The sequence below is a fragment of the Ictidomys tridecemlineatus genome, unplaced genomic scaffold (genome assembly GCF_052094955.1).
Source record: "Ictidomys tridecemlineatus isolate mIctTri1 unplaced genomic scaffold, mIctTri1.hap1 Scaffold_135, whole genome shotgun sequence".
Taxonomy (NCBI): Eukaryota; Metazoa; Chordata; class Mammalia; order Rodentia; family Sciuridae; genus Ictidomys; species Ictidomys tridecemlineatus.
In genome coordinates, this window is record NW_027521208.1 from 414,653 (window position 1) to 442,239 (window position 27,587).

At 40.7% G+C, this 27,587-nt stretch overlaps 1 long non-coding RNA gene across 2 annotated transcripts; it reads left to right on the forward strand.

The window, feature by feature from the left end:
* Window positions 1-1,270: 1,270 nt before the first annotated feature.
* On the forward strand, window positions 1,271-26,766 carry LOC144372584 (uncharacterized). Of its 2 annotated transcripts, none has more exons than XR_013432552.1 (4): window positions 1,271-1,526; window positions 20,897-21,280; window positions 22,592-22,814; window positions 26,593-26,766. It is a non-coding gene; the product is annotated as an uncharacterized LOC144372584 (long non-coding RNA). The 2 variants fall into 2 exon arrangements; XR_013432553.1 differs by having other exon boundaries at window positions 22,592-22,803.
* Window positions 26,767-27,587: the final 821 nt, after the last annotated feature.

The window sequence follows — 27,587 nt, forward strand, 5'->3', positions numbered from 1 at the left end:
ATGAGGACAGGGGTTTTCTCAGAACCACCAAGAAAGCCTGTCAGTGGGCAGTGGGTTCCTGTGGCCAAGGGGGAGGAAGGCGGTAAGGCCACATTCAGGGACATCAGTGAGCAGGTGTGGGTGAGTTAGTGCGGGGTCCGCAGCACCTCCAGTACTGCCTGACAGGTTGAAACTGAGAACCCTGTGGATCACCTGTCGCCACTATTCCTAGTGCACTTACACCAGGATAGGAGGCTCTGCTGTGTCTCAGCCATATTTTTTTACAATATTTATGATTTAATTATTTGCTTTAAAGGCATGTGTCTTTTTCAGGATGAAGAAATGGACACTGTTTTCTTAGGCTATTTTCAGTTGGAATTACCTATTTCATGTGACAACCCTGTACAGGGGGCATTAGTGGTATTTTGGCTTCTTGGCAGTTTTTAACACTTTGGCTATCATGCCATTTCCAGCCTTAGGACAACAACTCCCTACACTAGAACTCAGATAACTGATCTACAAAAATGGGACCGAGCAACTCTAAATCCAGAAATGAGCTAGCAGAGGACAGAGTCTCTACCTAGAATCATTTTTGCTGGCCCCAGTGGTGGAAGTGGCTTTGGCTTTGGGGGTGACAGGGTCAGCAGGAGGGGATCCTTGAACAACAGGAATGTCGACAGTTTGCTCTTTGGGCCTGGTGTGTACTGTGTTGGGCATTCTCTGGAGCTCGTTGTTGAACCGCATCTCGGTATCCTTTGAATTCCTTTTCCATGTGATTAGCCAGAATCGGCTGCTATCACTTACCAACAAGTCCCCAAAGGAGATCAGTTAGCAATTAGCCTAAGAAACATCTCGTTAGGGTAAACAGACTGCCGCAGTCTGGCTGGGCACAATTCAGGAGCCACTTGTCAAAAGAAACTAACTTTATTTTTAGAATTACAAACGCCAAACAAAACAGCTCCTCAGGGAAAAAAACCTCAGAGCCCAACTGCCACCACCGGCTTCCAGAAGCCTCTCCCCCCCACACCAGCCTCTCAACCTCCCACAATCCTCCTGCTCTTGAGGCCGATTGGCTGGGTTGCGTGGGCAGAGCCAAAGAAGTCCCCCAATGAGCAGCTCCGTGGAGGAGCCAATCAGTTAGATGTTGCTGGGGCCGCTGTGAGCCAATCATCAGCTGGCAGTCTGAAGGGCAGGGAAACAGCCCAATGAACATCACCGCAGAGGAGCCAATCAGCTAGATGTTGCTGGGGCCACTGTGAGCCAATCATCAGCCAGCAGCTGGAAGTTTGCTGGCAGCCGGAAGTTTGCTGGCAGATAGAAGTTTGCTGGGGCCCCTTTGGCTGTGGCTCTCAACAACAGACTACATATGTCTAGCTGTGTTTTAATGACAGGGGCCAAGGGCAGGATCTGAGCTCAAAACCTGAATGATGTCATTTCCAGGAAGACATTGAAAGGTAGAACCATAAATGAAGAGTGAAGACCAGATTAAAGGTGGACTTTTGGGTGGACCCAGAGTCCACACTTGGGAGCGCCAGCTCCAGGATGAGGTGAGGCACAGTGAGCAGCCTGGGAAGCCAGGAGGTTCCATTCTTGATTGAGAGACAAGGCACAACCTGTGATCACTGTCTCGGCATTGGGAACTTTCATCTTTCCTTATCTTTCCTGAATTCCCACTTCCCTTTGTCATAATTCCAAGATCGAAAATCTTAAAATAGGTTCAAACAATCACATTTTTGTTGACTGTATATGAAGTAACTAAACCAAAACTACTTTTGTTGTTTTTAGGGTTATTTACTGGCATCCATAGTTCCACTTAGTATTTAAGAGTGATGCTAGTTTATCATTGTTTATTGACCATGTGCCCAAGAAAGCAGTTAGAATGAAAAAAAACTGCTTCTAGAATCTGTGGACCTCTGCTCATTGTTTGCCTTTCCTGAGCTCCATATAGTGGATCTATAATCTAAAGTATTGTTTAAATTTTCTTATTGAAAAATAATGCAAACAGCTGGATGTGGTGATACATGCCTGTATCCCAGCAATTTGGAAGCCTGGGGCAGGAGGATTGCAATTTTGAGACCAGCGTCAGCAACTTATCAGGGCCCTAAGGAACTTAGCAAGACCCTGTCTCAAAAAATAAAAAGGGCTGAGGATGCAGCTCAGTGGCAAAGTTCCCTGAATTCAGTCCCCAGTATTAGAAAAAAGAAAAAATAATATGTATAATAATGGGTCTCAGGTCTATTTTAAGCTTATGTCTCACAGTAATTTCAAGTGAAATGAGAGGAAACTAAATGCATTTTCTAGGAATCTTGACTTTTTACTTTTTCTCAACTTGACCTCAGAATCAAAGTCGGAGGGCCCTGTGGTCCATCATTGCCTATTTTCCTCCAGACAGTTGTCAGCCTTAATCTCCTGGCCAGCTCTGTGACTTGATTTCAAGGTTACCTTTTAACATCTGGCAACAACTACTGAGAATCACTTCTTTTCATTCCTGTTGGTGAAGTAACTTCTCGGGTTTGAGCTTTACCTTCTCTGGTTTCTGTTCTTCACACGTGGCTCAAACAGCACCCAGGTGAGAGAATGCTCTGGGAAGCTCAAACCCTCTCTCACTAGCTGCTCGACAGCTGCAGACTCGGGCTGTTTTCCTCCTTTAGGCTGAAAGAGTAAATCAGACCCCTCTCCTCAGACCAGGAGGTGCTGGCCCTGATGTGCAGCTCCTCTGCAGGCCTTAGTTTGTTTGAATGCTGTGGCTCTCAGTGAAGTACCTCCACGGGCTTTCCAGAGCAGGGTTCTTCAAGGCACTTTGAATAATGTGTAACAGGATATTTGCACATATTTTAAACTGGTTTTGTGTGAAGTCATACCACCTTAGCCAGTGGTAGAGAGAGGGGGAAAAAAAACAAAACCTTATCAGACTTAATTCAACCTTGTGGTACTATTTGAGGAACAAATTAAAATTTGTTTAATTTGTTTTTATTTAGATGAATCACTGCCCAGTAAAATGCAAAGGGTGTACTGCACTTCCATCATCAATCCACGTTCAAAACCAGACAGCAGGAATCATTATAAAGCCTTTTGACATTTTAGGCTATAAATAAATCCTGATTTTAAAGTTTACTTTTTCTTAGAGTACTGTTAATTGTGTAAAGTTTGGGTTGATGAGTCTAAATAATGTATAGAATGAAATGTCCATCATTTACCAAACACTTTATAATCTAAACTGCATCTGTATATCATTTGAGATGGCACATTATGATAAGTGCATAGTATTTAAGGCACATGCCTTCAATTAAGCCTTAGGCATAAGTTCTTTGTTAGGAGGGATGGTATTTGACTAAAATATACTTGAGACAAGCCAGAGGTTACAGAAGAAAGAAAGTGACTTTAAAAGGTATTGGGTGTGTGGGAGTATATACATATAAACTCTTAGGTATTTAAGATGTTCAAAATTCTAACAGAGTATTGATTTAGTAGTAGATTGACCTGTGTCATGTCAATAACTCTGGAACTTACATTTTAAATACCATGTTAGTATGCTCAAGGATATAGTTATTATAGAACATTACTATTTCATAGCAGAAAATTAGAGCACCTTGCTTAATAAATTCTAGGGTGCACTTATTTTTACATCTAAATGAAGATGCATCTTGTGGTTGGTGATATTTTATAATGAGTGAAAGCATTTTTGTCATTTTTTCCTTAGTGCATTTTGAAACAAAAGATTTATTTTGCATTGATGAAATCTGTTCCGTGAAATACTGTATAGCAAATGGGAAGTTACTAGACCCTTTACTAGTAATCAAAGTATCTAGCTGAAGGTACTAGTTAGAAAGTTCTACAGCATTTTGAGGAATGTTTTACCCAGCTTTGTTTTATTCTAGGAAGTGGTGATGGTCTATCTAAATGAGAAGGAAGAAGTTAGTGTTAACTATGTAGGCATAAATAAAAGTCTTGATAAGTTTTAGCATTTTCTTCCCATACAATTTTTAGAGAAATGAATCCATGAATGTTGGATGGTGTCAGAGCTTGTTAGCAGGCTGAGGTTGGTTTTCTGCAGATGATTTTAGACTGGAACAATGTTGCATTTTATTTAGTAAATGGAATGAAAACATGCAAAGGTTATTGAAGCATGACATGAATAGGAGAAATTGGAGGCATCAAGAGAATACAAGAATTAAATTAGTTGTGGAAAGTTTGGTCAAGCACACCAATAGCTCTATGGTATGTTGAACTGAAGAGTTATTTATGTAAAAAATTGGGGCTTGGCACTCACCCAAAAAGAGAAATAAACTCTGTGTAGCACACATAGATTATGTCGAGGAGATATTGTTCTTGAAAGATTTAACATTACCCTGGGGTATGCAGTGTAAATGTTGAGAAATAATTTTTCTGTTACACACTGGAGAAAGTCATTAAAAATGGGTTAGGAAAGAGATCTGAGAAAATTTAAAAGATGTTGAAATTATTTGATTGGACAGAAAATTCAAATGATCAGGACTTCCAAGGAGAAGAGGTGCCAGTTCTTCATTTCTGTTGAGGTGGAGTTAGAACAAGGGGGTGCTCAGCAGAGTGGAAAGGATGCAAGCCGGCTGCCAGACCAGATCCAGGAAGAAAAAGAGCATTTCTCCTGAGAAATTGTCAGTGCAACCTGTGGTTGGACCTGGTAATAGCTGCACACACTCATTTAATTAATGCACATCGAATGTCGTCAGTAGAAATGTCCAGTGTTAAATGTTGTTTCCTTTTGAATACAAGAAACTAAAACCCAGGCCTCGAGATCTGTGCCCCACTACTTCTGTGACTCTTCTGCATATAGGTAGTAGGTGGACACTTCTTGAGAGCTGGAAAGCCAGTGTCAGCCTTCCCAGTGGAACACTGTACCAAGAGGACATATGCAAAGCTGGAATGGTGTGGCTCTACAGAGTTATTCACCCTGTGATGTCAGTTAATTCGACCTTCATACCTAAGTGTCTTCTGAATATTCCTTAAGAAATGTCAAGAGAAGCGAGATGCATTTAGTAATGCTACTCATATTTTCTTTGTCATTATTTATGGTGTATTATGTATACAATGTAATCCATCAGCCAACTTTAATTTCATAAGCTATTTATCGTGTTTAAAGAGTGCCTTTCTTATTTTAAATATTTATGGAAGTCTTTGGGAAAAATACATTAAAATGGCAGATGGGGGTCATTTAAAATATGTCATTGATGGAAGGCAAGGGACTCTCTTGTGAATTTATAGTCTGCTTTCAAAGAAAGTTCACACTGTCTGATAACCCAAGGAGGCAAGAATCCCACCAATTCCCAGCACTGTGGTTTCAAATCCCATGGCTGCAAACAATCTTCATGCTTCGGCGCCTCCCATTTTGAAATTGTTTGCAAGGGCAGTGAAGAATGGTAAACAAAAACATTGACAGTTGTATTGCCTATTAATAATTCAAGTCCAGTACTCTTCTTTTGCATTAATATTACTTTTTAATCGATTTTCCACTGCACTAGTATAGCTATGTGGAAAATGAAAATGTTTGACCTATGTTGGACAGGAATATGTGTTGTAGGCTCTAGAATTTTGGACTGTGAAAGATATTTGAATAATTGCATCCTGGATTTTTTAAAATCAGAGATGTGCTTTTTTGCTTTACTATTTCCTCTTTGCCTTGGTAACTGGTAGGCCTGAATCCAGGGATAAGAGTTATTCTCCCCTGACCCTGGGGTGGTTTCATAGTATAAATTCAGAAGAACTATACATCCTAATTACATTATATTTTCTTTAATATTCATCTTGACCTTAATATAAATTTTTTTGTTAATTTTTATTAAAATCTTAGAAGATATTAATTGAACTATCATCTATTGGTAGTTGGTTCTTTCTTTTTTTTTTAGAGAGAATTTTTAATATTTATTTTTCAGTTCTCGGCAGACACAACATCTTTGTTGGTATGTGGTGCTGAGGATTGAACCCGGGTCGCACGCATACCAGGCAAGTGCGCTACCGCTTGAGCCACATCCCCAGCCCCAGTTGGTTCTTTCTTAACCAGTCTTAACTCTGTTTTGCAAAGTGAATAGCTTGTGTTTGATGTAAAAGGGGAATAGTTTGTTTCTGAAGATCTTATTTAGTTTTCATTAGCTATGTTATTAATGTTTGGTGAGAGCTTTGAAAGTCTCAGGCCAGGGAGATTATGTAATACTTAAGACCTATGCCAGTCAATACTGGCCATCCTTGCCCGATAGAGAATTATGTTACAGTCATGCAGAAGGAGTGCGTGGGAGCCCTAGGCATCTGGGAGGAAATAGTGTCTTGCAAATGATCCTTCAACATTCATGAAACGGGCATGTGAAGAAATTCAGTATGCCTTTGTTTTAAAAAATGTTTCATTAGGCACAGTGATCATAGCATCCCATTGGAACATACAATCCAGGAGTTTTCTACAGATTGTTCTCTGTGGATCCATGAGTCACTTGAAGTATAAAGCCATGTGTTACATGGGGCTTGTTTTCAGAAGTGGACCCATTCCTTATGTCCATGTCAATGAATCTTGAACCCAGAAACCTTGAGTAGATAGCCTGGTCTACACTCCTTGGTTTTCAGATGAAGAAACCAAGATCTGACAAAATCAGATATTTTATTTAAAGTGTGGCAATACTGGAAAAGCTCCAATTAAAATCATTTTCCCTCCAGAGACTGTCTCTGAGATGTCTGAAATTCTTCTATAAATCAGATGCTGAGAACCCAGAATAGGTGGGGGGCAGGGGAATACCTTTTTCATACAGAAATCTGTTCAACTCAAATTATGCTTGAACTTGAGTCCTGATTCATATTATCTTGGGATATTGTTTTGAGTTGCATCTGAGCTTGAGGATGATATCAGTAAAGCCGATGTGTCAATATTCATGACATCTTCTAATGAAAATACACTGACCCCAGTCTTAGCGCTGTGAAGTAGGAGTGAGCCTCTCCTTCCAGCTGTTGTTAGTTCCTGGCAGTTCCTCCATGTGGCGGGTTCCCAGTGGTGGCAAAAATCCCCACTCAAAGGTCTAAGCTGAGTGGGTATCTTCCCTGGGAAGATGGTGGCAACAGATGACTTTAATGTATGCAGCCATTTGTCAGCTGGGTTTTCTTTGGGGAAAAGCCAGGTCTTCCCTGAGGAGGGGGCATGTAAAGATACTGCCCCATTCTTCCTCTGGTACAGTCTCACCTGGGAGCCAATGAGAGCATCTCCTGTATGGCGCAGGGTAACAGAAAATGAAAAGGAGAACAGAAGTGGTGCCCCAGGGGCTGCGGGCGGAAGGCGAGATGGTGGAAGGGGCGGGGACGAGACTTCCTGTCTGGGCCTTGTGTGTTTTCATGTTACTAGCAGAAACATTTGCTTTATATTTAGCTTTTTCTTTCACATTCATGATCATCAAGTTAGGCATTATTATTGTTTTGAGGCCGCCAGAGAGCAGGCCAATGTATTATTTTTAAGTTTTGCTAGATGACATCTGAAGATTTTCCACCTGTCCACCTCTAGGGCTACTAGCAGATGTGTCCACCCACTGGCCAGGGGCCCTGATAACCCCCTTTAGGGCTCATCAGCCAAGCCAAGACTCGAGTCAACACCTCCTCCCCTTTTATTCACAGAATACAAAGGGAAAAGGCTCCAAGCCTTTGTACATTGTTTTTTAAAGGGTATCAGTTTCTGATTTATGACTCCAGGGTTTGTTTAAATACTCTAAAACTGTGTTCTCTTATTAGTTTTAAATTATTTTCATAAAGTTGGTTTACAGGGTAATGTCTTTATCAAGTTGATTTGCATTTTCTGGAGGAAAAGTGTAAGTACTTTCTGAACTTCTCTCTTGATAACAAAAACTACCAAGAGAAACTGCATTCAAACAAACAAAAATCTAATTTTGTAAACATTTAATGACTTTAAAAAGATTCAAACCACACTAATGAAAGCTATTTAAGAGAAGTCAGTTGAAGTGGTTTTCAGCATTTATTTCATTGCTTTTTTAACTCCTTGACTGTTAACACCATAAATGTGAATTTGAGAAAAATTAACTTTTTTTTGAACTCTATAAAAAGTATTTTTTTCTTTTAATTAACTTTATTGTTTTTCAAGCCCTGCACCCAGCTCTATTTCTGTGCTTGGGTAGTTCCCATTTGCAGACAGGACAATTTCTGCCTATAGGTCTGAACAGGCTATGCCATAATTATCCCTTTTATTGTAACTTTACTGTCTAAGAAGTAGTTTTCTTCTCCAAATTGCAATTCCAGAGTAACCCAAATGCCTTAGTAAACAAATTGTCATTTACTATTTCCAAAAGCAATGATCCCGGGTCCTGCTAAGAAGACCCATGTTGTGACCTGGAAGGGATTCTTATCCCCTCCCCGTTCTTTGGTATCTTACAGACTAAGGACAGTGGCTGACATTTGTTGTTTACATGAGTGATCTCATGTAACCTTTACATCCACTTCTCCACGTGGGGTATTACCATTACTGTCATATCACAGGTGGGAAGACCTAAGTCCAGGTAGTCAGGGCTGCGTAGGCTACTGAGCTGGTAAGTGTTCAGGCCAGAACACCCACCCCCATCCCCATGCAAATTCTAAAGCCTATTCTACCCTGAATCACCATTCCACAGGACATATAGGAATGTGCATTCCTTCCCATCTGTGAGGTGTTTCCTAGTTACAGTTCACCCTTGAAGTCACTTCCCCTGGGAGAGGGACTGTAAGACCCTTGGCCTTGTGTGGGTACCAGGCGCTGTGCTGTGTTGTTGACTTGCAGACTTTTGGGCAGTGAAGGACAATCATCCAGTACCACTGTGCCCATAACAGACACATTCACAGGGTGTATTAGTGTGTGCTCTTCACTGCCTGAGAGAGGTAGAACCAGGAGTCGCCCTCCACATAGAACTACACCATTGCTGGTAAGCACCCTGCCAGCACGCTACCAAAGGGAGTAAAAAGTGCAAGGACATTCTCTTTTTACATGTGGGTGTCATTTGTCTCTGTGACTCTGATTACCTCTAAAACATGATTTCCTTAACCATAGTAATACTGGGGAAAACTTTAAGTGCTTTTTGTAACAGTGAAGTATTTGAGTGTCTCCCTCGCTTCTGCCCCTTTGCTTTCCTTCCTTTAGTGACAGTAGTAATAAAGCTCTAGAGTCACTGTGCTAAGAGCTAGGTGACCTGCAGTGGGAAGAAAAAATGACCTTTACCTGAGGGGACTTGATATTTTTTTGAACAACAACTGTTTATTGCTTGCTTTAAAGTTATAAATGGAGTAAAATTCATAAAATCCTCAGTGGATTGATCTTACAATATAGATCATCTCCATTTATGTATTTTGCATCTCAAACATCGGGGTTTTTCTGCCTCTGCTTTAGTGCCCACCCATAACCATAATACGTGGCATCATGTACTTCTCTCTCCAATTACTTCTTCCAAATGTAGTAGAAAACATCATGGTGACATGTGAACCAGTTCCAAGCCATAGCAATAGAGGGTCAATAATGGGGAAAATGAATTCATAGTATGAAAGTTAAATATATTCAAGGAAGGAATTTTGAAAGGTTTTGAAAGGAATTACATTTTTTTAGGGTTTCCATGACTATAATTAAGTTGTTGTATACTCTCTCATGAGCCCCAAACTGCTCTGTCAAGATGTGGTTGTCAGGATCACAATCACCCCAGATGCCTCCCACCATGGCCTACTCAATCTTGCCCCCCAAACCCCCATCTGAACTTTTTAACACGCTCTCTACAAGGAGCACCCGACCCATTTCCTGTCATTTTTATTTATATTTAAGTAAGTAGAAAGAAACTTTGCGTAAAAGAGGAACTGGAGAGGGTTCCTGATGACCTGTGAGCCCTGAGGAAAGCCTCCTTGGAGTCCCTGAGTTGAACTGGCACAGGCCACCTGCCCCAAAATCTGCCTTCCTGAACAGAAGAGAGGTCTTCAGTGGATCTGAACTAGGCCGAAGCTAGATTCCCCTCATACCAAGTTCTGCAGTCCCGAAGTTCATTTTAGAGAAATGAATTTTCCAACCAATCTCCAAAAAACGTTTCCTGAAAGAAAGACGTTGGAAGGCATTTTCAACTTAGTTCCAGTGAGAGCACGTTTTCTGATGGATTCATGTGGTCCACACCGGCCTCTCCTGGGGAACCCCCCAACAGTATTGTTACATCCTGGCCATGCGCCAGACCTCGATGTTGTTTGTTTTATTGAAGTTAATTGTGTTACTGCATTCAGCAGTCAGAGGAGATGGTTAGTATTTTCCCCCAGGTCCAATAAGTGACTTGCCTGGGGACCTGAGTTAATGAGCAGAGGAGCTAGGAACCACACCCTGCTTGGCTGGATTTCAAAGCTTTTTGCTTGAGGTGGGGCTTGGGAAGGAAGACAGTTATTATATTCTGAATCTCAAAAAATTCACCCCAGGAAGCCCCCATCTTTGCAAAATCAGCAGCAGAGTAGCATGGACTAAGAGGACTTTTCTTCTGCCATCCTAAAGAAAGAGGGCCACCTTCTTTGTGAATGTGATTGTCCACCTCCTGCAGGAGCATACTGTACCCTTGGCTTCAGGGCAAAAAAGATACTTGTTTGGGTTTCAAAGATCTTTCCTTCTGATTCTTATAGGACTAGAGTATACCAAGGTAAAGTTTATGTTGAGAGTTATTTAGCCAAATAAGTGACATTATGAGTTTGAAAGCTGGTGGTAGTTGACTTAAAAAGGATGAGGTAGTCATGAACTGAAACCAGAGGCCTAAAATTAAGAATGTCTGTGACTGTAACTTTAGCACATTTGCCTGAATGTTATAATATGTTCACTGTAAAGTCTAGAAGCCTTATAAATATATGACTGGCAGTTGCCTCAGGCAGAAATCTTTTACTGATGCAATGAGATAAAAGTAATTAAGCTACATGTAGACTGATGGGTAATTAAATCCATGTGAAGCATTTTGTAACTAATTGCCATGTTCTAATCACAGATTGCTTTCTATTTGTGAAGGTAAGTGTGTGTAATTGCACAGTCCTTATTTTCTTTAATCTGAAATCATCCCAGTTGGGTGAATATTTTTAAGCACTCAGAATCTTATACTGTTCGGTACATTGCTGGTATAAGGGTAATTTGCATATTTTGTAACTTGAGGGCCTTTTTAGAGAAAAATAGCTCTGGTGTCCCTGACAGCAATTCTGTGGTCAATAGCAAATTCTACAATTCAGGCTATTTTATTTGATTTGGTTAATGTGTGAAATACCAGTAACATTCCAGGAATTACTTGGACTATGGCCTTGATCCCAGAGGGTAGACAGAGATCAGGAACAGGAGGTAGACTCCCTCCCTTGACCTAGGGGGTGAGGCCAATGAGTACATGGGAGGGTCCAGGAGAGCAGCACGCTGAGAGCATTCTTCAAATCAGAGGACTGGAGTGGATTTCATCTCTTGGTGGAGGAGTGGAGTTAGATGGAGACACCTGTTCAGACTTGAGCGTTTTTGATACAGTTGCCTCTGCTGCTGTGTGAGGTGCTAGGGACTGAACCCAAGGCCTCCAGCATGCCAGGCAAGCACTCTACCCTGGAGCTACATCCCAGACCTCTTCCATACATCTCTACATACATCCTAATGGTTCTGTTTCTCTGGAGAACACTGACAATATGGAAGGAAAAAAGGAATGACTGTGATATGCCCCTGCATTATTTGACTTGCTTAAATACTTATTTATTTATGTATTTTTTTTTGTACCAGGGATTGAATTCAGGGGCACTTAACCACTGAGACATAGTCCCTGCCCCCCCTTTTATATATTTTGTTAGAGACTGGGTCTTGCTGAGTTGCTTAAGGCCTTGATAAGTTTCTGAGGTTGGCTTTGAACTTGTGATCCTCCTGCCTCAGCCTCCTGAGTCACTGAGATTTCAGGAGTGCACAACCATGCCTTGTTAAACATTTATTTTTTAAGCAAAAAATAAATTTCAATAAGGTTTAAAAAATATGTAAAGTAATCCAGGTGTGGGTGGCATACATCTCTAATCCCAGTGGCTCAGAAGGCTGAGACAGGAGGACTGCAAGTTCAAGGTCAGCCTCAGCAACCCAGCAAGGCCATAAGCATCTTAGTGAGATCCTGTCTCAAAATAAAAAGTAAAAAAAGGAACCAGGCACAGTGATGCACACCTGTAATCCCAGTGGCTCAGAAGGCTGAGGCAGGAGGATTGAAAGTTCAAAGCCAGCCTCAGCAACAATGAGGCACTAAATAACCCAGTGAGACCCCGTCTCTAAATAAAATACAAAATAGGGCTGAGGTTATGGCTCAGGGGTAGATTGCCCCTGAGTTCAATCCCCAGTAGCACCCACCCCCCGCCAAAAAAAAGAAATGTATAAAAAGGGCTGGGATATAGCTATATAGTAAAGCACCCCTGGGTTAAATTCCCAGTGATTCCCTCTCTACCCATGTAGAGTGATGTCATCATGGGACTTTATCCATCTTGATCTTCCAGGAATGTGAGTAGCTCCCTAGCCCTGCTCATAACCCTTCAATAATGATTCCTCACTCACCCTCTCCTCCACCAGCCACTTCCTTCACTGCACCATAGTCCAGCTAGGTCATAGGTAGCACTTCCTGAATTCATGTACTGGGCCAATGTTATGTTTCACAGTTTCCTTCTGCTGTCTTCTCCCAGGCAGAAGCTTCCAGAGTGAACAATAATCATTATCATCTCTGACAATCTGTGAAGATTAGCTCTAAGGGGAAAAATAGAAAAATTGCATGTGCAAGTTATATTATGTGTCTTATTTTTAAAGCCATGATGAACTCCTTGAGCACTGTAGCACACTGCTATTTACCAAAGGCCATTATTAGGAATGCCAGTTTGCATGGTGCGTATTTGTGTCTTTAAGATCATAGTACATTCTGACCTGTCTGGTCTCTGAACTCCAGAGTGCTCTTTTGCCTCAATATTTTAATTTCTTCTTGTCTCCAGATCAAGCAAAACAATGACAGAGGGCTACTGTCTTCTTCTACCGGAGCCACAGGGTGTCCCAGAAGGGTTTTGCTTGTGGATGGCCCTCTGTGGAGACTGCCGGGGCTCTGGCTTGCAGGAAAGGCTGAGCACTCAGTTTGGAGGAGGGCTCAGGTAGTGCATCAGGCTCCCTTGAGGGGCCCTCTGGAAGACTTTCTGATCCCTCCAAGGAATCACAGTGGATAGAGGAGCACTGTGGGGTCAGGAGTCTGATTGGCTACACAGGGGGGATTTGGCACTAGATCACCTTCTGATGAAGCACCCTTTTTATCCCAGATTGGCAAGCACCAGAAGGCACTTTGGATTACATAAGAATTTCAAGCCCTTTTTGGGTGGTTCCTAGTAATTGTTAAGTTCTGGGGAAGGGGTGGATGCTATACCTATTAAAGCTATTCTGTTCGCATTGCCAACCCAGGAGTGGGGTTTCTCCTCACTCAGAGGTGGGGTTCCCATGCACGAGCTCTCCTAGACATCTATATTCTTCCCTCTTTCACCTTAGCCACCGATCAGAAATTTGGCTCCAGTTTATTTCAGGAAAGGGTGCCTGGCCCTTCTCTGGCCTTGCTAGGCTTCTCTTCCAAGTGTCATGGTCCCCTCTCACTTCCCATTTCCTCTCTTTAGATCCAGGCCAACTCCTGTCTTGCCCACTCCTTAGCCTCTAGCTCAGGATGGTGAGGAAGATTCCCTGGGGGGCTCAGGCTCAGCCTCCTGTGTGTTCTGCCTGCCCCAGGCCAACCATCATCCCTCCTCTCAAGGGAATGTTTTGAGGGAGAAGGCAGAGGTTTTGAACTCTAAGGAAGCTCCCAGGTGCTAGGGTTAGGCTTGGTCCCTTACACTTTGAAGCATATTTCATGCAAATGAAAGTGCAGGAGGAACACACTTACATCAGATAAATTAGACTTTAACTCACCAGCTATAAAAAAACACAAAGACGATCATTGTCTAGTCATAAAGGAGCCAGTACAGCCACAGGACATGACAATTTTAAGTACTCATGCACCCAACATCAGAGCACCTAAACATATAAAGCAAACACTCACAGATCTAAAGGGAAAGCGAGGGCAACGTGAGAACAGTGGATTCCAACACCCTACCTTCCACAATGGACTGGCCATCCAGATGGAAGTAACAGATACATGAAGTTACACTGCACTCCAGGCACTTATAAGAGGGCCTTCAAGCTAAGCTGTTACCCTTGTAGTCTTATCACTGCTGGGGGTGGGTGGAGGAAGGCACCATCTCAAAGATGTGTAACCACAGTTCCCTGCCACCACAGTGTCACCCACTGTGGGCTGTGGCCAGTGGCTACTCTGGTCTCCAGTTTAAGACATGAATGGCAGGGACTTTCCAGCGTGTCTGTCTCTACTTCATGGGAGTTGGTCCTGGCAGGAGATTAAGAGGCAGTACCAAGACCTTGCTCTCAGATCCCAGTTCAAAGAGTACATCGAGCTTGCCTGCTCTGTGCTCTGAGCCCTAGCAACCCCCCTGCAGTCAAAAGCAGATGGACCTGAATATCAAAAAGTGGGTTTGTAACATTAATGATGTATTACATCCTTTTCTTATATCAGATCACTCCCAAATGATTATCATGAAGTGAATCTCACATCCTTTCTTCATTCTTTATCTTATCCATTGGGAAAAGGTAAAAGGTTGGCATCATACACACACAAGCTCTGGGGCTATATCTGACTCCTAAGCATGTCAGGCTTTATGGTTTGAGGTTTGACCTCCACACCTGCACATTAGCATCAGCCCTTGCTCTCTGACATTCTGACCTCCTGAGGCCAGAAATTCTGCTGGTCGGAAAATCATACCCGAGACTCATTGATGTAGATGAACATTCTACCACAGAGAGTTGAACTGGCATAAAAATTGTTTGATGTTTTATCTGTGGTTGAACTAGAAAATGCCCTTTAATATATTTAGTCTGAATTGCTGCATCGCTGAGGGTGACTGGCATGATGTTGGGAGCCAGCGACCGCACCCTGAATATGGCGCTGGTCTCTGCTTTTTCTTCGTTAGCGGTTAGAGTTGTTAGAAGTAAACAACTCCTTGTAAGGCTGTGGGGCTGGGCTCTGGCCTGCTTCCGCTGCGCTGTACCTATTAGATTTTTCCATGTGGTGCTAGTTCATTGGCGGGGCTGGGTACTTAAGGTAGGGCAGACCAACCGCTCGCTCTCTTGTTCCTGTTTTCTCATCATGATTCAAAGGTCCTGAGTAACTACTGAAAGAAGAATCCTGTGTCGTGTTTCCTTTGCCGGCGAGGGGTCGCGACAGCATGATTAGGCATGAACAGGTTGGCCTGTTCTGTCAAGATCATCTCATACCAAGGACCACAATCAGTCCTTTTGCTAGAAGCCATTCTGAAGAGGCACACCTTTTACCTGAGCAAATCTAGAAATCACAGCTTTGTTTTGGTTTTTCAAGTACTGGGTATTGATCCCAGGGGCACACTACCAATGAACTACTTTACAGCACTTTAAAAATCTTTTTATTATGAGAGATGATCTTGCTAAGTTGTCCGGGCTGGCCTCTCACCCATGTTCCTCCAGCCTCAGCCTCCTGAGAAACTGGGACCATGCATAGGTGTGCGTACTGCATTCGGCTAGAAATTATAACTTAAATGAGCACTCAGACACTAGCAGAATTTGACAATAGACCTATGTTAAGAGACTTTGATGTTATAGTCAAATATATTCTAAAGTGCTTTGATTGGGTGGTTTTATTTCTGAAAAAAATCTAGTCCAAGAGCCAACAATACAAACAGCCATGTATGTAGCAAGATGATCACAGCATCACCCAACAAAGCAAAAAAGTAAAAGCAAACCGTTGATTAATGTAAGATGTCAGTAATAGCTAATACTGGGTGCAGGATACACTGAAAATCTGCACTGTTACCTCAACTTTGCTGTAAACATGAAACTCTTCTAAACTGAAGTTTGTGAAAGGATGGCCCAACACACATTGGTAGGCTGTTGTGCAATAATCAGAAATGACATTTTTAGAGGTTGTAATAATGTGGAAAAGCATTAAGCCAAGTGAAAAAAGAAGGATGTAAAATTATGCAACTCTGAAAACAATGTGTACCTAAGATAGCCTCCAGGATGGCTGTGGACCCTCTCCCTAGTGAAGCTACTGCAACTGTGGCAAATTATTTAAAACAACCACTTGAAATATCTGGAAATTGTCCTCAGATGTACAATGAATGAAAAAACCCATTGAATCAAGAAAATCTACTAAGGCATAATAAGAACAATGAGACTCTGGCATTCATCCTCAGCCTGATTCTCCCTTGTCTTCCTTGCTGACACCTGCTGCATTGTGACAGGGGCTCCATTCTGGGTGGGTGCAGCCAAGACAGAGATCCCTTCCTGGACTTCCAGCTGAGGACTGCTGCATTCCCAGCGTAGGGGCAGGCCACAGCACTTCTCCCCACCTGGACCACAGCCCAGCCCAGGCAGTAGTGATGCTGAATTCTGGCCAGGGGGAGAGCATCCAGGAAAACAAAGTCTCTGAAGCTCTGCCCAAGGGAACTGACTTCATCAGGACAGAGTGTGGTGAGAGTCAAGTCTGCAGGCACTGAGAAGGCTTGGAGATTTGGGTGGCCAGCAATTAAGAGGACACTCATCACTTCACAAGAACAGGCTAGACCACAGTCCAGCTAGGTATTCACCAGGAGAGCCAGAGCAAAAGGGTCATCTTAGTGTCACACCTCAAAAACTTGTCTCAAAACCACCCTGCAAAGACACATGAATTTAATTGCTCCAGGGCATTGCCAAAAACAGATGAGCAGTCATCTGGCCATTAGTAGAAATTAACAGTTGGAAGTGAGACCTGCAGAGAGACTCAGCAAGGAGAGTCCAGAGGAAGCTCAGCCCAGGGGATCGCTTGAGCCAGGGTTTGGAGATCTGCCCTGCTGTCTTCCCTAGGCACGGTTTGTGTGCCCCAGGCTGTAATTACTGAGCATCAACATCAGAGGCCGCACACTAAGAGAAACTGTTTCCACTACCATGGTCCAGCTAAATTATAAAATAAATAAACAGGAAATCGAGGCCCAGGGAAGAATAAATGAAGGCACTCAGCATATAGAGTTACTGTGATACATAAATGAACATGATCAATTTTTAACAAGAAACTACCATAGAAGAGGGTCAAAGAAGCAGGAGAGTGTCATCCATGCATAGCAGTATTAGAAGCAGGTGACAGATACTGCTCATGAGAGGCCCCAGATGTCAAATTAGCAAAGACTGAAGCAGTGTTATACATGTGTAACTAAAGCAAACTCCACTTAAGGAAGTAAGGGAAGGTATGAAGAAAATGTGTCATTGAAGAGAGAATACCAACAGAGACAGGAAGGGGAAAAATGAATCCAATGAAAATTTGTAAGAAGTACAATAACTAAAATAAAAAAAAATCATTGTAGGAACACAATGGTGGATTTGAACTTGCACAAGAAAGAATCTGTGAATCTGAACACAAATTGACAGTTCACATAATCTCCCAGAGAGAGAAGAAATAGTGTCAGAGAATGGGGACACCATTAAGTGCACCACGTGATGAGAGGGCCTGAAAGGAGAATGGGAAAGAAGCTGGAAAAATATTGGAAGAAATAATGGCAGAAAACTTCCCAGATTTGAGGAAAACCATTCATCTCAATGACACCCAGTAGGACCTGTGCAAAGAGAGCCCCAGCAGACCCATCAGAATTAAACCACTGAAAAACAAAGAAGAGAGCAGAAACCAGCAGGAGAAAAGCTGCTCATATTCACCAGAACTAGAAGCTCTCGCTCCCAGGAGGCAGTGAATGACATGCTCAAATAGAAACATGGTCAGCTTCACATCTGAGACACAGCCAAATGAAGGTGGGCTGTCCACAAATATCCTAGACCCAGAGGTTGTGTGGCTGGCAGACCTGCCTGACAAGAGCTGCTAAACAAATTCCCTCCAGCTGAAAGCAAGTGACCCAACACAGCAATTCAAGTCCACAGAAAAAAAGAAAGAATCTGACAAAGGCAATTATGTAATTAGAAAAGACACTCTAAAAGTGTATTTTCCTTTCTTCTCTTAATTTATTTAAAAAAGCAATTGCATAGAACAATATATAATTGTATTGCTGAACCTACAACATACAAAAATGTAATAATTAGCAGGGTGAGGTTGTGCACGCCTGTCATCACAACAATTTGGGAGACTGAGGTGGGATGGCAAATTCCAGGCCAGGCCTGGCAGCATAGTGGAGACCCTGTCTCAAAAAAAAAAAATAGAAAGGTCTGAGATGTTGCTCAGTGGTAGAACACGCCTGGGTTCAATCCCTAGGATGCCAAAAAGAAAAAAAAATAAGGAAAAAAATTATTCGACAGCACAAAGGGAGCACGCAGTAGCAAAGCTGTTGTAGGAGTAAGAAACCCCATCAGATCGAATCTCACATCCACAGGAGCAGATGAGGAGAACCTCCAATGGTGAATAAGGAGTTCAATATAATGACTCTAAAAATATTTGTTCTTATTTATTCTATCATCCTCATTGACAGACAAAGTTGCATGACAGTTATGGAAATAGTTAACTTTGTAACATTGACAGATATAATATGTGATGTTTACTGTGTTGGCGGGGGACTTTGGTCATTGAGCAACTTGAATAACCCTGCCCTTTGGCCTTGTACTTCCAGAACCCACTGGCACCCTGACAGGTGTTGGCTGAGTAGGACCCTGGAGCGGTCTCTCTGGGAATAGAATTAAATGTTTATAATTCTAACAGGAAGTATCATCCAGCGGGGTGACCTTCCTGGAAGGAATTAGGCAAACAGGGAATGAAGTGAAGTGGGAAGGATGGCCTGAGTTCAGGGTGTACAGGGTGCTTGGATGCTGGATGGACTCATGCGGTGGAAGGCCCAGGGCTGGTCCTTGCTGCCTTTCAGAGGAGTCCCACAGCTTGATGTGGGTAGGGAGGGGACTCTATGTGCTGCAGCCCACCTTGCCAACATCAGGGTCGCGTGAGACAGTGACAAGAGCTCAGTGCCTTCACCAAGAGCAGAACCAACAAGGGCACAGCAATCAAACCCTCTGCGCCTGCCCACCAGCCCTGGTACGTGCCCTGGTACATGTAGGGAGGCCCACAGGGAGCAGCCCTGGTGCAGCAGATGCCATAGCAGCAGCACCAGCAGCTGCAGCAGCAGCAGCAGCACAGAGGCCCTACATGTGTGGCAGGGGCTTCCTTGAGATTTCACCTCCATCTTCGTGAAACTGCCCCAGAGCCTCTGGTGTCCGTTCATGAGAGTGATTTTGTAACCTCCCCCATGGCTTGCCCTCTAGAATACCTGCTGATAAAACAGAAGGAACTTGAGGTGCAGTCGCAGAGTAGAGCCCGCTGCTTCCTCCTATTTATATGTGTGCATTCACAAACAGTGCTTCTAATCATTTTCAATCATCATGCTCCCCCAGACCTGATTTTCAAGGAACTTAGTTATTTTAGGCTGAGATATCTACGACAGTGTATTTGGTAGAATAACTCTGTCCAGTCAATCATTGTGCTTTACACTACAGAAAACACCCCTGAATTCTGGAACCAAATTCCAGTTGCTACAGAGTTTGGTTGATTGTTGTATAAGTGCCTGTACCCCATGGTACATGGAAGAAGGCAGTGCTGATTTTGTCATTCTTTTCAGTGACATTTCTGTTATTGTGGATATGTAATTTTACTTTCAAACCACAACTAACTAGAAGTTGGAAAGAAGTAGTTAGGTCTTGGATCTCAAATAATTACTAGATCCAATACAGATTGAAAATTGAGTTTTCACAAAAATAACACTATTCCATTTTTCTTCTGGAGGGTTCTGTTGTGCTCAAATTTTCCTTGTTATAGATCTAAACTACCATTGACGTTGCTCAAAATTTGTTTTATAGCTATCAACTATAATGTTCGTAATCTTCAGTTTTATTTCCAACCTCAACAGTAGTAAATAGTTTTATTTTAGGAAGTTGGTTTTTCTCAATTATCATTTGAATGTACACTGATATATTTGTAATCATGGTGGAATTCTTCAGATCACTATCGAGCTGCAAGTTCATGATTCACATTCATTATTCAAAAAATATATATGTGGATCTCTGTCATGGGCTTAATGTGTAATCAAAATGGAGAGCATTCTATCTGTGAATGTCAAAAGCCCAGTATGCATTGTTATCTGCCATAGATATTTTGTGAAATTTGCACAAGTCCAGCTTAATGGGACTTCCACTCTTTCTTCATTTACAGAATTTTAATTAGAGAAAACATCTGCCCTCCCAAGAATGAAGGAAGGAAGGAGGCTGGGATGAAGGGAGAAAATAGGAAATAGCAAATAACTAAATGCTGTTTTCAATAAGTTGCTTAAAATGAGATGGACTAGCTCTGAGTTCTGTTTTAGGGTTGTTGTCATAAGATCACATGAAGGAATAGCTGTTAGGTTTCTTGGGGATTTTTTTAAAATTAAATGATCTTGAACTGATCTAATTTGGGCCCCTCAATGGTCAGATTTTCTTTTTATTCTTGCAAAATGGAGTAATGTCCCTGATATGACTTTTTCTGCTCACACATAGAGCCTGAACTTTTTGTTAAACTTATAAATAACTATTTTCTCTCATCCATAGAAGAAAGAATGGAATGGTTTAGAAAGCAGAAAAGGAATGTTGAAAAAGTATCTCAGTCAGTAATAATGAAATCCCAAGTAATTTGTTCTTGTCCTTTTCTGACATATGGGTTCTGTTTTCTACCAATGGATTCAGCAACTGCACTTTCCATCATGGGTAAACAGAGCTCTTCCAGGTTTCAATTCTGTATTCTGTCAAGCTTACCCTAGAAAGTAGGATTACATTTTACAGATATCATGAGGCTTCTGCTTAGCCTGGACTACATCTAACACACTTCTGCTTTCACAGGTATTATCTGAAAAACAACATGGAGATAGAAGTGCTTTGTTCAGATGAGGATGCTCAGGAGTTGTTCCTAGAGGGTCAAGTTTCCCTTCTTCAGCTCAGTACTGTGGAAGTTGCCACCCAGCTCTCCATGTGAAGTTTTGAACTCTTCTGCAACATCGAGCCTACTGAATATATAGAGGACTTATTTAAACTTAAGTCACAATCCAGCTGTCACAACCTGAAGAAATTTGTAAAAGTCATTAACCAGGAGACATTTTGGGTGGCATCTGAAATTCTTTGAGAGACAAACCAGCTGAAGAGGATGAAGCTCATTAAGAATTTTATCAAGATAGCATTGCACCTTAGGGAATGCAAGAATTTTAACTCAATGTTTGCAATCATCAGGTAAGAGCACATATCAGTCTTCAGATTCAGTTTATGTTACAGATTAGAAATCATCTCCCTCTGGGGATATCATATGATTTTATAAGACATGATAGTTTATAAATGACTGAGGTTTTTAATACCATTCTGGTAATCTAGATTGTCATTGACTCTCAGTGAACAGTTATTTTATCTGATTCTTAATCCTTACCTTCAAGAACCTCCCATATGTTGATTTGGAGATTGGACATTTGAAATCCATCACATTTTATTTTTTTTTATCTTGGACTGTGTGAAAACTATTTGAGCTGCTGGGAACATCAATTAACCTCCTTTTAAAATAATAATAACACAAGGAATTATCAAGATTATTTGATATGATGTATGTGAAATTCCATTGGAGAGCATGGAGCTGCATCACAATAAATGTTAATTTTCCTCCCCTTTAAGTGCTTAGATCAAACATAGTAGAAATTGCAAATGAAAAAAAATAGTTATTTTAATGTTAAATATGACTGTAAAGTTAATCATTTTTATCTGATGGGAGTTTGATCATGGTGTCATGACTATTGTGTCTTTTGTTTTAATTTCTTACTGGAGAGCATTTTCCTACTCTGTTTTATTAAATGCTTGCTGTGAGCCAAACACTGTTCTAATTGGAGGAAAAGCAACAAAACTTGTATTCTAGAGGTTTTGCTGATGGTTTGCTACTCAGCTTTCATTGTTGTAACAATGTTGCTAAGAAGCTTTTTATACAGAGGAAAGGTTTATATTGCCTCACAGTTTCCGAGGTTTCAGGTGGTGGTCATTTGCCTCTGTTGCCTTTTAGCCTGTGTTGGGGAAAACAGGTGCATGTGGTGGAATAAAGCTACTTACCTCATGCCTCAGACAGGAAAAAGAGATAAAGAAAGAATTCAGGGTCCCAGCATCAAATTTTAGATATATTTCAGTGACCTAAGACGTCTCTCTAATCCCTCCTCTTAAAGACACCCTCTATCAACTTCCAATAGCACTATGGAGGAGGGGCTGAGCTCATACTCACAGACCTTTGAGGACTTGTGGGACCTACACTCTAGCAGATAATAAACAGATCAGGGGAGTATAAAGGGAAGAAGAATCCAACCCACAGTCTTGGCCCTGACTCTGCTTCTATCTGGCATTCTCATCACCCAGGATTACCCAAGTTTACTCTGCATGACTCTATACATTGCCAGCCATGGAAAGCATCCATGCAGATGTATTTGTCAGTAAATAAGCAGTGCAATGTTTTGCTTCATCCATTTCAGAAGAGAACATTTACATGCATCCCTCTTTTCTTTCTTCCTCTCTCAGTGGCCTAAACCTGGCACCAGTGGCAAGAATGGGATCAACCTGGGAAAAACTTCCCAATAAATATGAAAAGCTATTTCAGGATCTCCAAGACCTATTTGACCCTTCCAGGAACATGGCAAAATAATGCGATGTCCTCAAAAGTCAAAACCTGCAACCTCCCATAATTTCTCTATTCCCAGTTATCAAGAAGGATCTCACATTTTTTCCTGAAGGTAAATGCAAGGTAGGGGAGTTCCACCTTCACTTGTAGCAGTATATAATAGATGCCATGTGATTTCCATTTTCTTCTTTGCCAATTACAGGAAGCAATTCAAACCTAAATAGGCTGGTCAGCTTTGAGAAGCTAAGGATGATTGCAAAAGAGATCTGGCAAGTTGACTGAATGGCTTCACTTAACATTGACCCAGGTCTCATGTTCAGGACTCAGTGAGAGATTCACCTCCAGTGGCACATATGGGACTAGAGAGCTTAAGCTTAGAGTTTTCATACTAATGAAGAAATTTTACATATTTATATCTGCAGAATTGCAGACATTATATTAGGATGTACCAAGAATCACCATCAAAAATTCATTTGGAGTAGATGTCTAACTTGGCATCATGTGTAATTTTGACTATTCATAAAAAGTTTGTCTTTCAACTATTTTTAAGTGAACATGAATCATAGATATTTATTCCTTATTTTTAGAACACTTTCTTGTAAATATGTAAATATCCCAAACAGTATTGTCTCCTTATTCACATGGTAGATTTAGTTGTCACCTTAGTAAAAAATGACTAGGAGACAAAATAAGTCAATCTTTTTCTAGAACAAAAATAAATATGTTTGTCTTTTCAACCAGAAAAAAATGTGTCTAGTAAGGTGGTGTGTGTGGGATGATTATGCAGTTTAATGTTTGTGGACTTGTAAAAGGGCTTATGAAGAAGTTTAGACCTTTATTTCTGAACATGTGATCTCCTTGTCTATTTCTGAACCTGTGCTTCAATCTCCATGGCTCTCATATAAAGGAAGAAGACATGGGAGAAGGGTTTGGGATAAGTGGTGGAGGACTTGCATAGCCACACATAGTTCTTGCTCAGTTCATTGCATTATTTTCCTACCTGGTATATTTTTGGACAATTTGCATTGTTTGAAATCTCTTTCCCTAACAGAATTTTAGATGTCAAACTGACTTCAAATTTAATCTGTTGGGGCCTGTGCTTTTGAATTCATGATCCATGAGATCTGTGAAATGTTTCATGATTATTTGGGGAACTGTGGCCAGACATAATTCCAGGCTCTCAGAAAAAAAACTAATATAATCTGTGCCTTGAAATTAGGAGAGCCCAAAGGAGGGGAAGGGAAGGAGAATATTAGAAAATATTTAAATTGTGCAATTAAAATACTACTGCAGAGATATTTTAGTACATATGAATAAAGTAACAGGTGCCCACAGAGTTAAAATCATATGTTTACAGGTTAATGAAATACAGTTTCCATTATATATAAAACAATATTTTAAAAAATGATTTTTAACAATTCATGTGCTAAACAGTTTATGTGTGTAGATTATCACATTTGCATGATTGTTATATTAACTGATTTATTATATTATTATAAAAACTCATCTCATTCAACCCAAGGAATATGAAAAAAATTGAGAATAGTGGAGCTAATTTTATTTGAATCTTTAAAACACCATTTTTAGGAGATTTAAAGATAATACAAGGCTTAATGATTATAGCCTTGAATTCTTGCATGAGCTTTATTATATAATTGTTCACTGTCTTCTATATAAACATTTGAATGCTCTGTAGAGGAAAATATTAGAATTTCCTAATTGAATCAGAATGAGTGCCAAACACATTTTTTTGTATGTATTGTGTGTAATTCCTTTTAAACAACAAAAAAGACGATTTATTATCTGCAATATTCTTTGATCCATTTAACAGTTTGCTTAGGGAATGAGGCATGTGACCTTTCAAATGTAGAATACGTATATAGTTTCTGGAAGTTTCAAATAGATAAAATCACCCCATGCTCAAGTGAGTTGCATAAGGACCTTTCCATCCTTCAGGTCTCTTAGCCAGGGTAGAACAAATGCAACAGTGCTGGAGGTGGCTCAGACAGATGGTCCTAAAATGTGGGCATGCTGAAGTTCCTTAATCAACACCAAAAAGCTTTATGAAGATGGGCTGATAGTTCTAAATGTGAAGCAGTACCTGTCCAATCTGGAGCTGGAGATGGATGAGGAGAGTCTTCACGTGATGTCTCTGCAGTGTGAGCCAGCAACCAACACACATGAGTTTTTCTGGAAATGGTTGCAGACTCTGACTGCCATGTGTGTTTGTTTCCTGTGCAGTGACATGCATGGTGACAGGATAAGGCCCAGTATAGACAAGTAGGTTTCTAGTTCTCAAGTGCATAACCTTTCCCCTGTCCTTGATGAAGCCTTTGTGTCCAGCTGAGTTAGTGTATGGAGGACAAGACGATGGACATACTCATGTTGTTTGGTTTCATTCCACTGCAGCCAGTACTCATTTACAGGACACATGGGCAGATGCAGTTCAAATTTGCATTGCTTGTTTTCTTACCAAAATACTCACAAAGCAATGTGCAACCTGAGGGGTTGGGGCCTCACAGGTCAGAGGGCACAGGACTGGATGTTGTACTGTCATGTATATCCACAGCCTATATGGTTCCCAGACACATATTCAGCTGTTATTTAAAACAATAATTCTACCACCAAGTGGGCCACAACTTAGGCTGACGTGTAGGTCTCAGCATTTTAAAAGGTTGGCCTAATGATGAGCCAGGCTTGATAGATCACATGTGTAGTTAGTCCTGGCTACACAGGAGGACTAGGGGAGAAGATCATAAGCCCAGGAGTTCTAAGCCAGTCTGGATAACAAAGAGAGATGCATTTCTTAAAAATAAAAAATAAGAACCTCAGGGCTGGGGATGTGGCTCATTTGGTAGCACGCTCGCCTGGTGCGGGGTGCTGGGTTCGATCCTCAACACCACATAAAAATAAAATAAAGATATTGTGTCCACCTAAAACTAAAAAAAATAGATATTTTAAAAAAAGAAGGACCTCAGAATATAGCTCAGTGGTAGAGCGCTTGACTAGCATGTAGAATTCCTTGGGCTAGTCTCAATCAATGCACACTAAACAAAGGCATTTTTCATTTAGAACAATTTTTGTGCCTTGTATGTAAACATGTGAAAAATAATGTTGTACAGAATTTAAATGTTAAATAGATTAATTTAGAAGATTCACAGTTAGGAACTTTATGTCATGGTGAAGAGCTTGTTCTATTCAGGGAGGGCGCTCTGATTTCAAATCCTGCTTACAACACTGACTAACAATGTGACCTTGGAAGAGTTACTTTTCTTTCCTTATCCCAAGCTTCTGAGTGTGTCACATGAGGGAAGAACATGACATTGAATTGTTTAGATATTAAGATTCTACATGCATAACATTTAATTGTCCCAATAAACTGGTTTGCCTTTTTTCTACCATGGAATTTTTTGCATAGTGTAATACATAAGCAATTGTTCATTATTTGCTTACATATATGATTCTCTATAGAAGAATTTGATAGTCAATAGGTTACAGTTTGTAGAATTTATTAAATTAAAAGTTAGCTCAGATGTGTCCAATAGTTTTGAATGTCATTTTACAAAATTATTCCTGGTGATTTTCCTGTTGCAGTTTTTACCCCATTCAGGGGACACAAACCATACACCTTTCTATTTTTTTACTTGGTGTTTTCCTATTTCATCTTCCTCAAGATTACTAATTTCCTTAATTAAATACCTTTATCCTGCCAGTGCTTTCTCATTTTCTGTAACTAAGGTCCCCCCTCTCAATTTCTGGCCTTTATAAGTAACAGCTAGGAGAGATGGGTATTTTAGTATTCTGAAATCAGAAAAGACTCTTGTAGTTCTACAATTATCTTCTACATAGCTGCTAATATTTTAAATTTTTTTGTAATAATTTCAAACCAAACAATTTCCAGTGCCTAAGAATCCTGGTAACAAAAATCCTGTTGTATCCAAGACCTCACAAGTGGCTCTTAGGACATAGTCACAGCAGAAGGAACATCCCCAACCACATAAGGTCAACCACAGACTGCAGGTTCCCACTGTGGTCCTCGATACTTTAAGGAACAAGGTGTCTGACAAGGATATCTCACCTTTTGGTAAGTGATGAAACTCATTCCCCCCTTTCTTTTCCTTAAAGTGAGTTTTATTATTGTTTCTGAAAATTTGTTTTTTTTTTATACTTACACCCTGTAGTTGGGTTCATTCCAACTTTGTTTTATTTTTTGGTATTATGTATTGCTGTAATTTTCAGATTAGTTAAAAAAATGTTTATTTGGACTAACTTGTCTATCATGCTTGAATGTCTTTGTGACTATTATCTCCAAACTAAACAAATACTCAGCAAGGTACACTTTATTTTTACCAGTGATCAGACAGTTTCTAAACATAATATATTATTAAATAACATTTTTTGACTTGGCAAAATAAGGAAATAAATGTACAAGTTACACATTTAGTAACTTAATTTTTCTAGTAATGAGTTTATGTTCATATATGATTTTTCAACTAGTTTTGCCTTATAATCAATGAATTGTAGAAATATAGTCGCAATATTTTCAGCTATGTGATCTGTGTGGAAATGATTATGTTTCTTTTTTATTCTACTATGGTACTGGGGATGGAACTCTGGGCCTTGTGCATGGTAGGCATGAAGGTGATTTCTTTTTATTAAATCACTGATTCTGAAACTTGGGAGCAGTGAGAATACATCTAATGCCTGAATGTTAAACAGCAAAAAACATTTTTAATTTTCCCTTTGAAAATAACTCACCTAAGGCTGGGGTTGTGGCTCATGGGTAGAGCACTCACCTAGCATGTTTGGGTGCTAGGTTCATTCCTGAGCACCACATAAATAAAATAAAGATATTGTGTCCACCTAAAACTAAAAAAAAATGTTAAAAATAACTTA